This window comes from Nematolebias whitei, chromosome 22, assembly GCF_014905685.2.
Source record: "Nematolebias whitei isolate Nwh7 chromosome 22, NemWhi1, whole genome shotgun sequence".
NCBI lineage: Eukaryota > Metazoa > Chordata > Actinopteri > Cyprinodontiformes > Rivulidae > Nematolebias > Nematolebias whitei.
Genome location: NC_056519.1, coordinates 23531669 through 23544774, shown reverse-complemented (window position 1 = coordinate 23544774; position 13106 = coordinate 23531669).

The following is a 13106-nucleotide window of genomic DNA, read 5'->3' as shown; positions in this document are numbered from 1 at the left end:
ATCTGGCGTCTGTACTCATCCCTTTAGTTGGAACATCACATACAGAACACCATGGACTTTATGGATAAGGTGAGGGATGTCATCATGGAGACTGATGAAACAATGGTCTCTTTTGATGTCACATCACTCTTTATGTGCATTCCTGTTGATGAAGCAGTAGAGGTGGTCAGTTTAAGATTAAAATCAGACACCACTCTGAGCAGCAGGACCATGCTTTCCACAGAGCAACTGTGTCAACCCTTGAAACTGTGCCTGCAGTCAACCTACTTCACATATGGAGAGCAATATTATAGGCAGAAACATCGTCTTCCACTGAATGTGTTGTTATTGGAATAGTGATGGTGTTGATGAGTTATTAGTAAGGCTATCCTTGTCCTCTCTGGTCCGGATGACATGGCGTCCCAGTGTTCCATAAAGAACTTCAAATCGTGACTCATCTGACCACAGAACAGTCTTCCATTTTGCCACACTCCATTTTAAATGACCCCTGGCCCAGTGCAAACATCTGAGCTTGTGGAGCTTGCTTAGAAATTGCTTCCTCTTTGCACTGTAGAGTTTCAGCTGGCAACAACGGATGGCACGGTGGATTGTGTTCACTGACAATGCTTTCTGGAAGTATTCCTGAGCCCATTTTGTTGTTTCCTTGACAGTGGCATTCCTGTTTGAGGTGCAGTGACGTTTAAGGGCCCGGAGATCACGAGCATCCAGTAGAGTTTTACGGCCTTGACCCTTACGCACAGCAATTGTTCCAGATTCTCTGAATCTTTTGATGATGTTATGCACGGTTGATGATGATAACTTAAAAGTCTTTGCTATTTTACGCTGGGTAACACCATTCTGGTATTGCTGCACTATCTTTCTGCGCAACAATGGTGGAATTGGTGATCCTCTTACCATCTTGGCTTCTGAGAGACACTGACACTCTTAGAAGCTCTTTTTATACCCAATCATGTTGTCAATTGACCTAATTAGTGTTAATTGGTCTTCCAGCTGTTCGTTATATGCTCAATTTCCTTTTTCCAACCACTTATTGCTACTTGTCCCAACTTTTTTGGGATTTGTTGAGACTGAAATTTTGAATCACCATATTTTTCCTTTAAAATGTTACATTTACTCAGATTAAACTTTTGATCTGTCATCTATGTTATATTACGAATAAAATATTGACATTTGCCATCTCCACATCATTGCATTCAGTTTTTATTCACAATTTGTTTAGTGTCCCAACTTTTTTGGAATCCGGTTTGTAATAAGAGCAAGTAAAGCCACTCTTTTTTCAGTCATGGTCTTTATGATGCATGTGCTTGAGGTTTTCTGTTCCTGTTTGCTTGTGACAGGTTTGATCAGATGCACCTCTGAACCAGTTCTGCCACTCTTTATGAAGCGGCACCAGACAGCTGTCACACATGCACTCCCAGAAATGAATGTGTACTAAATGTTATGTACTCTGTGCTTTGGGTGGAATGAAGTTTTGCTTTATGTAGGTTCCATATGGAGCTAAATTAGGGCCATAAAGTTTGTTAAAAAATAAAATAAAATGGAAACTGAAAAAAAAACATTTGAAACTGAAAAAAAAGATCTGAAACTGAAAATGATAAACTAAACATGATAAAAAGGATAAACTAAATGATAAACTAAACATGATAAAAATGATCGACTAAATATGATAAAAATGATAAACTAAACATGATAAAAATTATAAACTAATTGAATAACTAAACATGATAAAAATTATAAACTAAACATGATAAAATTATAAACTAAATGATAAACTAAACGTGATAAAAATGATAAACTAAACATGATAAAATGATAAACTAAATTATATATTAAACCTGATAAAAATGATAAAGTAAATTATAAACTAAACATGCTAAAAATGATAAACTAAACATGATAAAATGATAAACTAAATGTTAGGTTTAAACAAATGAACACAGACACAAAGAGTGAGATTTTTTTTGCAAAGGGAAGAGTAGCCAGAGACGTCCTTTCTCCAACTCTCTTAGACTCTGTTATTATTATTAGTGTATTGTATTTTTTTCTCTTTAATTTTACTCCCATTGATTGTTGTTGTTAAGCCCTTTGATAACAGGTTCTGTTTTAAATGTGCTCTATAAATAAAGTTGACTTGACTTGTTCATTCCCCTTTCGACCCTATAAATGAGTAATGACACGGGACATCGGGGCTCTTCCGGGTTTGTGAACTCGTCGCAGACCGGAGAGACCTGCGCTGTAAACTGTAACCTTTTCCTGCCTTGATTTAATACAATTGGTAAAACTTAATTGACGTTTCCTTGATTTATTGACAATGAGAGTTGCCACTTCTGAGGGAGATTCAAGCCGTGGGGGGTTAGGGACGTGGGCTGGAGGGGGTTTCCGGGTCCGGTGACCCGCATCCAGCTCCCGTTTTTAACAGTGCAACACAACATTAAACATTTAATTCTACTGAATAATGGAAGAAAGTCAAAATCAGTTAGCATACTCTATACATCAAAACCCAATTTAATTTTGTAGTGAACTAGGCTTCCGACAACAATCTGTCTCTGAAGACCTTCATGGGACAGGAACTGCTATTTCATTGATTTGAATCCAGAAATACAAATTATCTCATCAAGAGACTATTTAATTGTATCCTGAATTAATCAATTGAAAGAACACTCTTCTTTTTACATTATCATTACTATTTTAGAATATCTTGATCATCAAAGTGTCTTTAGTTCATACCATTTCTAAAAGTTGAAGTGAACCACTCATTTTAAATCAACTGTGAAACAGTATTAATGATTTTTAAACCTCATTTAGACTTAGAAATCAAGTTAAATGTCTATTTACAAAGTAATTGTGCATTTTGATCTTCTGTCTGAATGAGGAGTAGTGATGTCGGTCGAAAGTCAGAGACAGTCAGAAAGCAAGTTATTAGAACGAAGTGTCTTGTTTTTAAACCTAGCAGACAGTAAATAACCTCAACTGGCATCTGCGTTTGTCTCACTTCGCCATAACATTCCTCTGTCTGCACTAACCGTTCGTAAACATTCCTGCTGTCTTTTTGACTCCTAATAACCCGCTGACATCACTAGAACCACCCCCCTGCTGGTTGTTTCAACCAATCAGGAAGTACCGATTGACCGGAAGTGAGTACTCTTTCAAAAGTCAACACTTCCAGGAACTATTCAGTCTTCCTTGAGTCTTACTCAGTCTTCTTCAGTCTTTTCCAGTCTTATGGAGTCTTCCACTTCTGAGTGGAATCTCTGACTGCAGTTTTCCTGAGTCTTTCTTGGGACTTTGGAGTCTTCCTGAGAGTTCCTAAGGAACTTTCAGATTTAATCAATAGCTGATGGATTTGACCGTGAGACGAGGGTCCATCCATCCCAGCTGGAGTCACAGCGCCTCGCTGTGAACTCACCCGGGCGTAACGCCCTAAAACTTCCAAGGAAGCTTGTTCTGTTGAACATATAAACCACACGACTTCTGACGATGACCAGCCACCCTGACCGGAGACGCTGTAAAGGTAGCGTGCATAGGTACATCGATACTGGAGCTGATCCATCATCTGCAAAGGTAAAGAGACGTCACGAGTTGTCATGCACTAAGTGGACCGGGGGTTTGAGCTGATGTTGAAAGAAGCGTGCTAATTCTGGTCAACAAACATACATCTTCCTTCATCCATCTTCCTTTTAAATCTACAAGCTACAGCTACAGCAAAGCTATCCCTGCATCACTACAATTTCTTTCAGTCCAGTCAAGTCAAGCCAAATCAAATCAAATGTATTTAAGTACACAGATCCACCATTGACCAAATTTACTTCGATGTTCTGTGTTTTGGCTCTGCTGGGGCAGTTCTAGGGGCGTCCCTGTGAAGGACCTGTGAAGCTTCTGGAACCTTCCTGTACACATTCCAAAGGAAGGAAGAGAAATACTGTGGTTATTAGGAGCATCAATTTTACTTGTCTTTTTTAAGCAGATATGTACAATAGCAATGTGGTTTCTTACGAACTCCTCCACACTGTTCCATTTCTTCTAACCACTACGTATCCTGCTTTCAGCAGGGTGCTTGTAACAGCATCCATCTGTGAAAATTCTATTCAAAAATACTATGGTAAGGTCCATACTATGAAAAGGTACTGAGGTCTACTTGTCTATTTGGTACTGAGGTCGCAAGTGGTTCCTGTAGTCTGCCCTCTTCCTATTATTGAACATGCATCAGGATATTTTGAACAACTTTGGCCAAGATTGCCTCAAACATGTTAGAGTTTGAGAAAACAGCAAGGAAGAGGGTAGACTACAGGAACCACTTGTGATTCAACCTGAGATGCAGACAAAGTGGCATCATTCCCAAGAGCCTGGAACTGAAACCTTCTGTCAGCAGGCACCGGGGGAGCAAGATCCTTCACAAGGCACAGACCCAGCTGCTGAATGAACGGATGAGACAGACCAATTTTACTAATGAGGCCTTCAAGGCCAAAGAAGAGCACATTAAACAAAAACTAACAACGTGCCTAGATCAGACCACACTTCAGCAAGTGATGGACTGTACAGATCAGGCACGCTTAGCACAGCATGTCAAGTCCAAAACTCGACAAGAAAAAAAGTTTAACTTACTAATAACTCATCAACACCATCACTATTCCAATAACAACACATTCAGTGGAAGACAACACTCCGGTAGACAGTTACATGCCAGGGAGACAGAAAAGTGGGTGAAGAATTTATCTGACAGACAGCTCACCCAACCGGAGAAAGAGATTCTTGCCAGGGGACTGAACTTTACGGTTGCACCAAGAAGAATTCCTCTGGTGGAGATGATCACAGCCACTGAGTCAGCCATCCACAACAAAAAAAATAAAGAGTGTGAAGCAGAACAACTCAAAATCAAAGTTTCAGCCTGCCTCAGGAATGCCAAAGCACCTCTTTCCAACATAAGTGGAGAGGAGAGGGATGCACTCACCACTCTTAGCAAGGACAAAAACATCATCATTCTCCCAGCAGACAAAGGAAGGTGCACAGTGATTTTGAACCAGAAAGACTATCATGAGAAATTTATGACACTCCTTAGTGACTTAACCACTTATGAGCCACTGAAAAGAGATCCAGGAAGTGGCTACAAGAAGAAGTTGATAGATTTCCTGAAAAATTTGGAGCAGGACAAGGTTATTGACCGTATTCTGTACCACAGACTGTACCCAGGGGAGGCCACAACTAGTCTGTATGGTTTACCTAAAACCCACAAACAAGGTGTACCTTTAAGACCTATTGTTAGCATGATTAACTCTGTCACTTACAATGTTTCCATCTGGCGTCTGTACTCATCCCTTTAGTTGGAACATCACATACAGAACACCATGGACTTTGTGGATAAGGTGAGGGATGTCATCATGGAGACTGATGAAACAATGGTCTCTTTTGATGTCACATCACTCTTTATGTGCATTCCTGTTGATGATGCAGTAGAGGTGGTCAGTTTAAGATTAAAATCAGACACCACTCTGAGCAGCAGGACCATGCTTTCCACAGAGCAACTGTGTCAACCCTTGAAACTGTGCCTGCAGTCAACCTACTTCACATATGGAGAGCAATATTATAGGCAGAAACATGGGTGTGCTACGGGGTCTCCAGTTTCTTCTATTGTGGCCAACCTGTACATGGAGGAGGTAGAAAAGAGAGCCTTGACGTCCTTTTCAGGGACACCACCAAGTCATTGGTTCAGGTATGTTGATGACACATGGGTTAAAATTAAATCTCAGAAAGTCCAACACTTTACTGACCACATCAACTCTGTGGATAAATACATCAAGTTCACATGAGAAGATGTAAAAAATGGCAGGTTGACTTTCTTGGACTGTGAGGTCTCAGTTTCTGATAGAGGACATTTGCAAACTGAGGTGTACTACAAACCCACCCACACAGACCAGTATTTACAGTTTGACTCCCATCACCCTTTGGAGCACAAGTTAGACATCATCAGGACTCTGTACCACAGAGCAGACAGGGTCCCCACTAACTCAGGAGCCAGGTAGAAGGAGAAATCCCACACAAGACAGGCTCTAGAGCAATGTGGATATCCTAACTGTGCCTTTCTGAAAGCAGAGAAGAAACCCAAACAGGACTCCAGTCAGCCATCAGGTGAAAAGGAGGAACCCAGACCCAGACCAGTGGTCATTCCGTATGTTGAGGGAGTATCAGAGAAAATGAGACGTTTATTTTCTAAACACAACATCCCAGTGGCTTTTAAACCCCAAAATACATTACGGCAAAGACTGGTTCATCCCAAAGATCCAGTCCCCCGGCACAAACTGAGCAATATTGTGTATGCTGTTCAGTGTCAGGAGGGTGATCAGTCTTACATCGGGGAAACTAAACAGCCACTGGCCAAAAGGATGGAACAGCACAGAAAATCAACGTCATCAGGCCAAGATTATTCAAGGATCCTATTCTCTTTATACCTGCTGCCGCTTGGTGCTATTTTCCGGAAACACAACATGCCCTTCCACTTCTATGCCGATGACTGTCAAATTTACTTCCCCCTAAGACACAATGGTACATGCTCTATTCAACCGGTGCTCAACTGCCTGGCTGACATCAGGGACTGGATGGCTTTAAACTTCTTAAGTTTCAATGAAAAGAAGTCTGAAGTCATGTTGTTCCCTCCCAACGACACGATCACAAACCACTGCATCGACCTTTCCACTCTAACCCTGTCAGAAAAACAAAGAGTCACTAATCTGGGTGTGATAATGGACCCTTCCCTGAAACTTAACAATCATGTAAACATGATTGTTAAATCATGTTTCTTCCATCTGAGGCGGCTGTCTAAACTGAAGCCCATATTGTCCAAAAATAACCTGGAGACAGTAATACATGCATTCATTACATCTAGGCTTGATTGCTGCAGTTTGCTCTTGTTTGGTGTCAGTCAGACCTCCATTGCACGACTACAACTGGTCCAGAATGCAGCAGCCCGATTTTTAACCAGTACAGGCAAAAGAGAGCACATTACACCAGTTTTGGCCTCACTGCACTGGTTACCGGTTCACTTTCGAATCCAGTTTAAAATACTCACGTATGTCTACAAATCACTGAACAGTGTCGCCCCCCCCCCATCTCTCTGATCTGCTACAACCGTATGTCCCACCACGTTCCCTGAGGTCAGCGGACCAGTTGCTCCTCACAGTTCCAGGAACTCGTCTTAAGCGCAGAGGTGACAGGGGCTTCTCTGTAGCAGGACCAAGACTCTGGAACTAGTTACCTCTGCTTGTCAGACAGGCCCCCTCCCTCTCGGTTTTCAAGTCCCGTTTAAAAACTCACTACTATTCAATAGCTTTTAAGACAAGATGATCTGTGTTTTGATCCTGTATGCTCCACACTGGTTTGTCGTCATTATCTGCATCGTTTTTTGTCTATATTCTGATTAACCTCATTTTGTATTTTGCTTTGTGTGTTACCTGTTGTCTTGTCTGTACAGCACTTTGGTTGGCTTTATAGCTGTTTTATGTGCTTTATAAATAAAGAGGTATGGTATGGTATGGATTCTGTGGTCTACACTCATCTCCAGGTCAGTGGTCACTTTTTCAGGGATGAAGATGTGCACCTCCTGGACAGAGAGGAACGATGGTTTGAGAGAGGAGTAAAGGAGGCCATCTTTGTGAAAAGAAATCGTCCATCATTAAACGGGTGGAGGCCTCTGGGTTCAACTGTCCCCCTCTTACAATGCTGTGATTGCTAGTATCACTCAACCCCCGTGAATAGTAAACAGCCATCAGTGTGCTAATGATCCATTGTTAGGCTGATGGTCCTCTTTGATTATGTGAGCAGCTGGTTTGGTTGTCAGCAGCAAACTGGTTGATCCACTGCAAGAAGGTGTTATTTATAAGCCTGAGCCGAATTCAACACCTTGGACTGAGGAAGTCTTTCAGATGAAAGACAAAACGTTTCTACAATTTTTTTTTTTTTTTTGAATGTCCAGAGGACCAGATTTAACTTTTTTTTTAGATACACTTAAACATGTAGAAAGTATCTACATTCAGGCCTTGAAGGCTTTATAACAAAAGCCAATCAGATTTCATCACTGTAATATGTTAGCTAAGTTCAGTATTCTAGAATTTTCCAATTTTATAAATAATTTTTTTAAATAAATTCTTAATGGACTTGCACCCAAACCATTAAGCAATTATACAGAAACTGCAGGGCTGCAGCAGATCTACCAGAGTGGCTTTAAATGGCGACTGTAAGGTTCCTTTTCGTAGAACCACTTTTCCTCAAAGTGCTCTCTCTGTGAGAGGATCCACAGTTTGGAGCTCACTCTGTCAATTTAAAGTTTGTAACCACATTCAATATGTTTAAAAAAACAAACTCTGGCTGTGTCAAAAACAGCATTGCAATCATGCTTAATGTATTTTATTATGTTTTAATCTATTTGCTTTATGTGTATGACTCATCTAGTTTAGAAAAATACTTTACTTTTGAGATATGATCTTCCATTTTTTGTCTTAACAAATTTAAATGAGTGTACCATTTGTTTCACCCATGCAGCACCTCTGTAACAGAAGAACATAGCAGCACCTGCTTCATTGTCCCTATGGGGCAGCACTGCCCCCTATCGGTGTAGTAAGGTACATTCTGCTGCACCTTTCGTCTTTTTCAGCATGCATTATGACCCATTAGAAAGAAATATGTCTCACATGTTCATTTAATATGTTAGACAGACTGTAGAACATCAACATGTGCAGCACATGTGTAATCAAACATGTATATTGAAAGAGAGAGAGAGAGAGAGAGAGCAATGGACATGCACAAACAGTCTACTTCATGACACAGCGCCCCCAGAGGTGAACTAGAGCACTACACTGCCTCACCCCACATTGTTTGAACAGACGATACGTAAATTCCGCGGTTTTGACCATTGAAGTGTTGAAATAATTCAGAAAACAGTTTCATAAAACACTTTTATAGAACAGTCAAGTGGTCAAATGTATTTTCTCTTTTCACTGTCAGTATTTTACTTGTCATGATGATAGGAGAGGCTCTGCTTCACTTGCCTCCCCTGACTAAACGTCACTGTACATAAAGTGTAACACACACTTCTAATAGGATGTGTTTTGATCCAAATGCTTGTTGTGAACAGCTTGTGATCTTCTTTGCATCACAAGCTCTCATAACCTGCACAAACACCAGCTGCTTTTGTCTGACGCTCGTCAACTCTTTGGTCTTTCACATTGTTTAAGTCATTTGCTGAATCATTTCCTCTTTTCCTCTCTGTCAATGGGCTCTGGTCCAAATTAAATGAGCTGAACTTCATGCACTGTCCAAAATTAATGTACTCCTGTTGCAGCACAGTTGATCTGTGATGAATTAGTGTGGTCTGCAATTTTACTTATTACTGGGTGACTGGAGTTTAAATTCAGTGGATGAAAACAGGGCCCTGGATAATTTAGGAAAACATAGTTTTAGACTGCTTAATATTTGTCATAAGGTGATGTCATTAGTTGAAGATCACAAGAAGGAAAACATTGTCAGGAGACAGAGGGAGAAGAGGAAAGTCAAGAATGTAGGACTGAGGGTAACAACTCTAAATGTGGGGACAATGACAGGCAAAGGTAGAGAGCTGGCTGACATGATGCAGAGAAGGAAGGTAGATGTTTTATGTGTCCAAGAGACCAAGTGGAAGGGCAGCAAGGCTCACAGCATCGAAGCAGGGTTCAAACTGTTTTACCATGGTGTGGATAGAAAGAGAAATGGAGTAGGGGTGGTCCTGAAGGAGGAGTTGGCAAAGAATGTAGTAGAGGTGAAGAGAGTGTCAGATAGGGTGATGTGCGTGTAGAAGTATAAAGTCTGATGCTAAACATCATCAGTGGTTATGCTCCACAGGTTGGATGTGATGAGGAGGAGAAAGATACATTTTGTAAAGATCTGGATGAAGTGATCGAGAGTGTTCCCAGGGAGGAGAGAGTGGTGATCAGAGCAGACCTGAATGGACATGTTGGTGAAGGAAACAGAGGATGAGGAAGTGATGGGTAGGTTTGATGTCAAGGAAAGAAACCAGGAAGGACAAATGGTGGTGGATTTTGCCAAGAGAATGGAAATGGCTGTAGCCAACACTTATTTCCAAAAGAGGGAAGAACACAGAGTGACCTATAATGTGGAGGAAAGAGTACACAGGTCGACTACATTCTGTGTAGAAGAGGAAACCTGAGGGAGATTGGAGACTGTAAGGTTGTGGCAGAGGAGAGCGTGGCCAGACAGCATCGGATGGTTGTGTGTAGAATGACTGTTGTTGTGAAGAAGAGAAAAAGAGTAAAATCAGAGAAGAAGACCAAATGGTGGAAGCTGAAGAAGGAAGAATGTTGTGAGAAATTCAGAGAGGAGCTGTTAAAGTCTCTGGGTGGTAAGAAAGAGCTTCCAGATGACTGGACTACTACAGCAACAGTAATTAGAGAGACAGGTAGGAAGGTACTTGGTGAGTCATCTGAACAGAGAATGGATGATAAAGAAACCTGGTGGTGGAACAGTGAAGTGCAGGACTCCTTTCAAAGAAAGAGGTGTGTTTCATTCATCCAACCTTTGTTTATAGGTTAATCTCATTGAGCCTCGAGGACTCATTTACAAGAGAGACCTGTGTAAGGTCATGGTGATGGGAACTTTATATGTTCTTTAACTTCTTCCTAAAGTTTGAAGAGTTTCTTGTGTATTTCTAATCATCCTCCTTCAGAATTTTTACCACAGCTCAATATCATGTTTATTTTTTTCTAGAGGTTGGTGGCTTATTATTCATATATCATAAATATTCATACATACATATTCATTTTTGTAATCATTTTTTAATCAGTTTTTTTTTTTTTTAAATCTTTAATCCCTTGCCCCTGGGTCAGAATGACAGAATAGTTTGTTGTCTCTAAACCTCGGCTCCAAGCAGACGACCTCTGCCAACCAGCTTCCTGATATCTTGAACTGTCCTTGTAAAATCAAAAAGTTCTGGCGTTCACCTCCTGACCCGCTGCACTTCTACAATAACGGAACTGTTATCTCTGTGCTGCTGGGAGAGAATTATGAACGTCCTGCTGACGTGTGTGTCTCTGTGACTCTGTGTGTGTATGGGTAAGGGTCAGGGTTAGGCTATAGAAAATGAATGGAAGTCAATGTAAAGTCCCCAGAAAGTATGTTTACAAGAATGTGTGTGTGTGTAAGAATGAACTTTGATTCACAGCTATCGTTGCAGGTCTGCAGCCTTCAGTTTTTTTTTTCTCTTTTAAGCAATGTTCAGCTGTTTAGAGTGTCTTGTCTCTTTTTTATTATACTTGTCATGCCTGACCAGTTATATTTCATATTTATTTCTTCTATTTCTATTTTTAAATTAAAATACTACCATTAATATTAGACTATAAGCTAAAAGTCTGCTCACGACTTGCATAGCAATCCACCTCACCGTTAATGCGGTTCTGGTCAAAAACATCCAACACCTCTCCTGGACCCACCAGCAGGCCCTCGCCTCCCAGCTGGAGGACTTTCACCTCAGGAGGTTCAAAACTCCTCTGTGCACGAGTTCAGCTCAGTCTGGTGTCTCGAGGGTGAAATGACAAAGTCGACCATCAAAGGACCAAAATGATGGAGAAAATATTCTTGCTTCATCTTAATTTACTCAATGGAACCACACTCAAAGCAGAATCCTTTTATTTTTTTTAAACCGGCACTTTTCTTGCAAGCTCAGATTTTCAGTATATGAAACACCCCCCACATAGACCATCCGTGAAGACAGGAAACTGACACATTTGCCATATATATAAAACTTTAACATTATGTTTATAACCAGGGACCTTCAGGAGTCCATAATTGTACTCTGACACCTGTTTATCTTCTCATGTCTTTCATGTTGGGGTCATTTCTCCGAAGTTCTCTAACTTCCTACCTCACAGGGGGTCTGTCCTACCATAGACTCAGGACCCTCTGGCCCCTACACTCGAAGCTTTAAAAAACATGGCCTAAAGCTTCTACACTCCAAAGTGTATAACCACAACTTCCTACACTCGGGGAGACCGTACGTACCTCCCCTACTCTCGGGACCTCAAGTCCGTACTCTCAGGAGCCTATCTATAAAAGCTCCCTACTTTTAAAAAGTGATCTGACTGCCTCTGACAAGTCCTCTGAACCTGGTCTAGCCTTATGTACCTCCTGAAGTCCCCTTTAAAGATTGGTACAATCTTAATATAAATAACTTCCTCACAGTTATGATAATATGAGCAATTTAGGTGATAATTAGCAATACTGCACCTGCTTCTGTGCACAGACAAGTCCCAAGATGTGCAGTCAGTCAGAAAGCCTTGGCCTTCACTCACTCTGCTGTGGGGACCCTCTCAGAGGAGATCCTGATGTCAGTCACCGGCAATGCTGGGCCCGTCTCGACAAACTGGCAGAGTTCCTTAGTTTGTGACGCCAAAATATTGTAGATTTTTCTGCTCTAAATTGCCTCAACACAGAAACAGGTGAAATTAAAGATGCTTATTACAATAAACCATCACACAGAGTGTCTCAGCAGTCTGCAGGAGAGCGCACGGAGCAGTGTCACTGCAGAAATATTTATAAGCATGCAGGGGAGCTAATCAACGTCATCTCAGTTTGGTTGGACCGAACCAGGCTTGGGGTGTGTGGCGTCGCTGATCCAAGGTCTCAGAGCACAGCTCCCAGGACAAACCTTACGCCAACAGGAACTTTCTTTGATAACAGCTGCAGCTGTGACAACTAATGACAGCTTCAGTGGAAATTTACAACTTTACTAGGACACTTCAATCATTAGTCCAAGCTGTGTTTATTTGTCATATGCAGGTTAACACAAGGTTAACAGTACAATGAAATGCTTAGGATGAGAAGAATAGATTTGACTTGCTAAAAAAATCTAAGAACAAACAAACAAGAAATACTAAAGCATGAAAGAAGACTACAAAAATAAAGTACCAAAAAGTGAAAAAGCAATTATAATATTTACAATGTTCTAAAGAGACATAGTAAACAACAACATGGTAGAATATAATGGTGCAGCAGGATGAATTAAAATGAATAAGTATTTCAAGGTAGTAGTATAGGCTAAAATGCACTGTTTATTCATATATATATATATA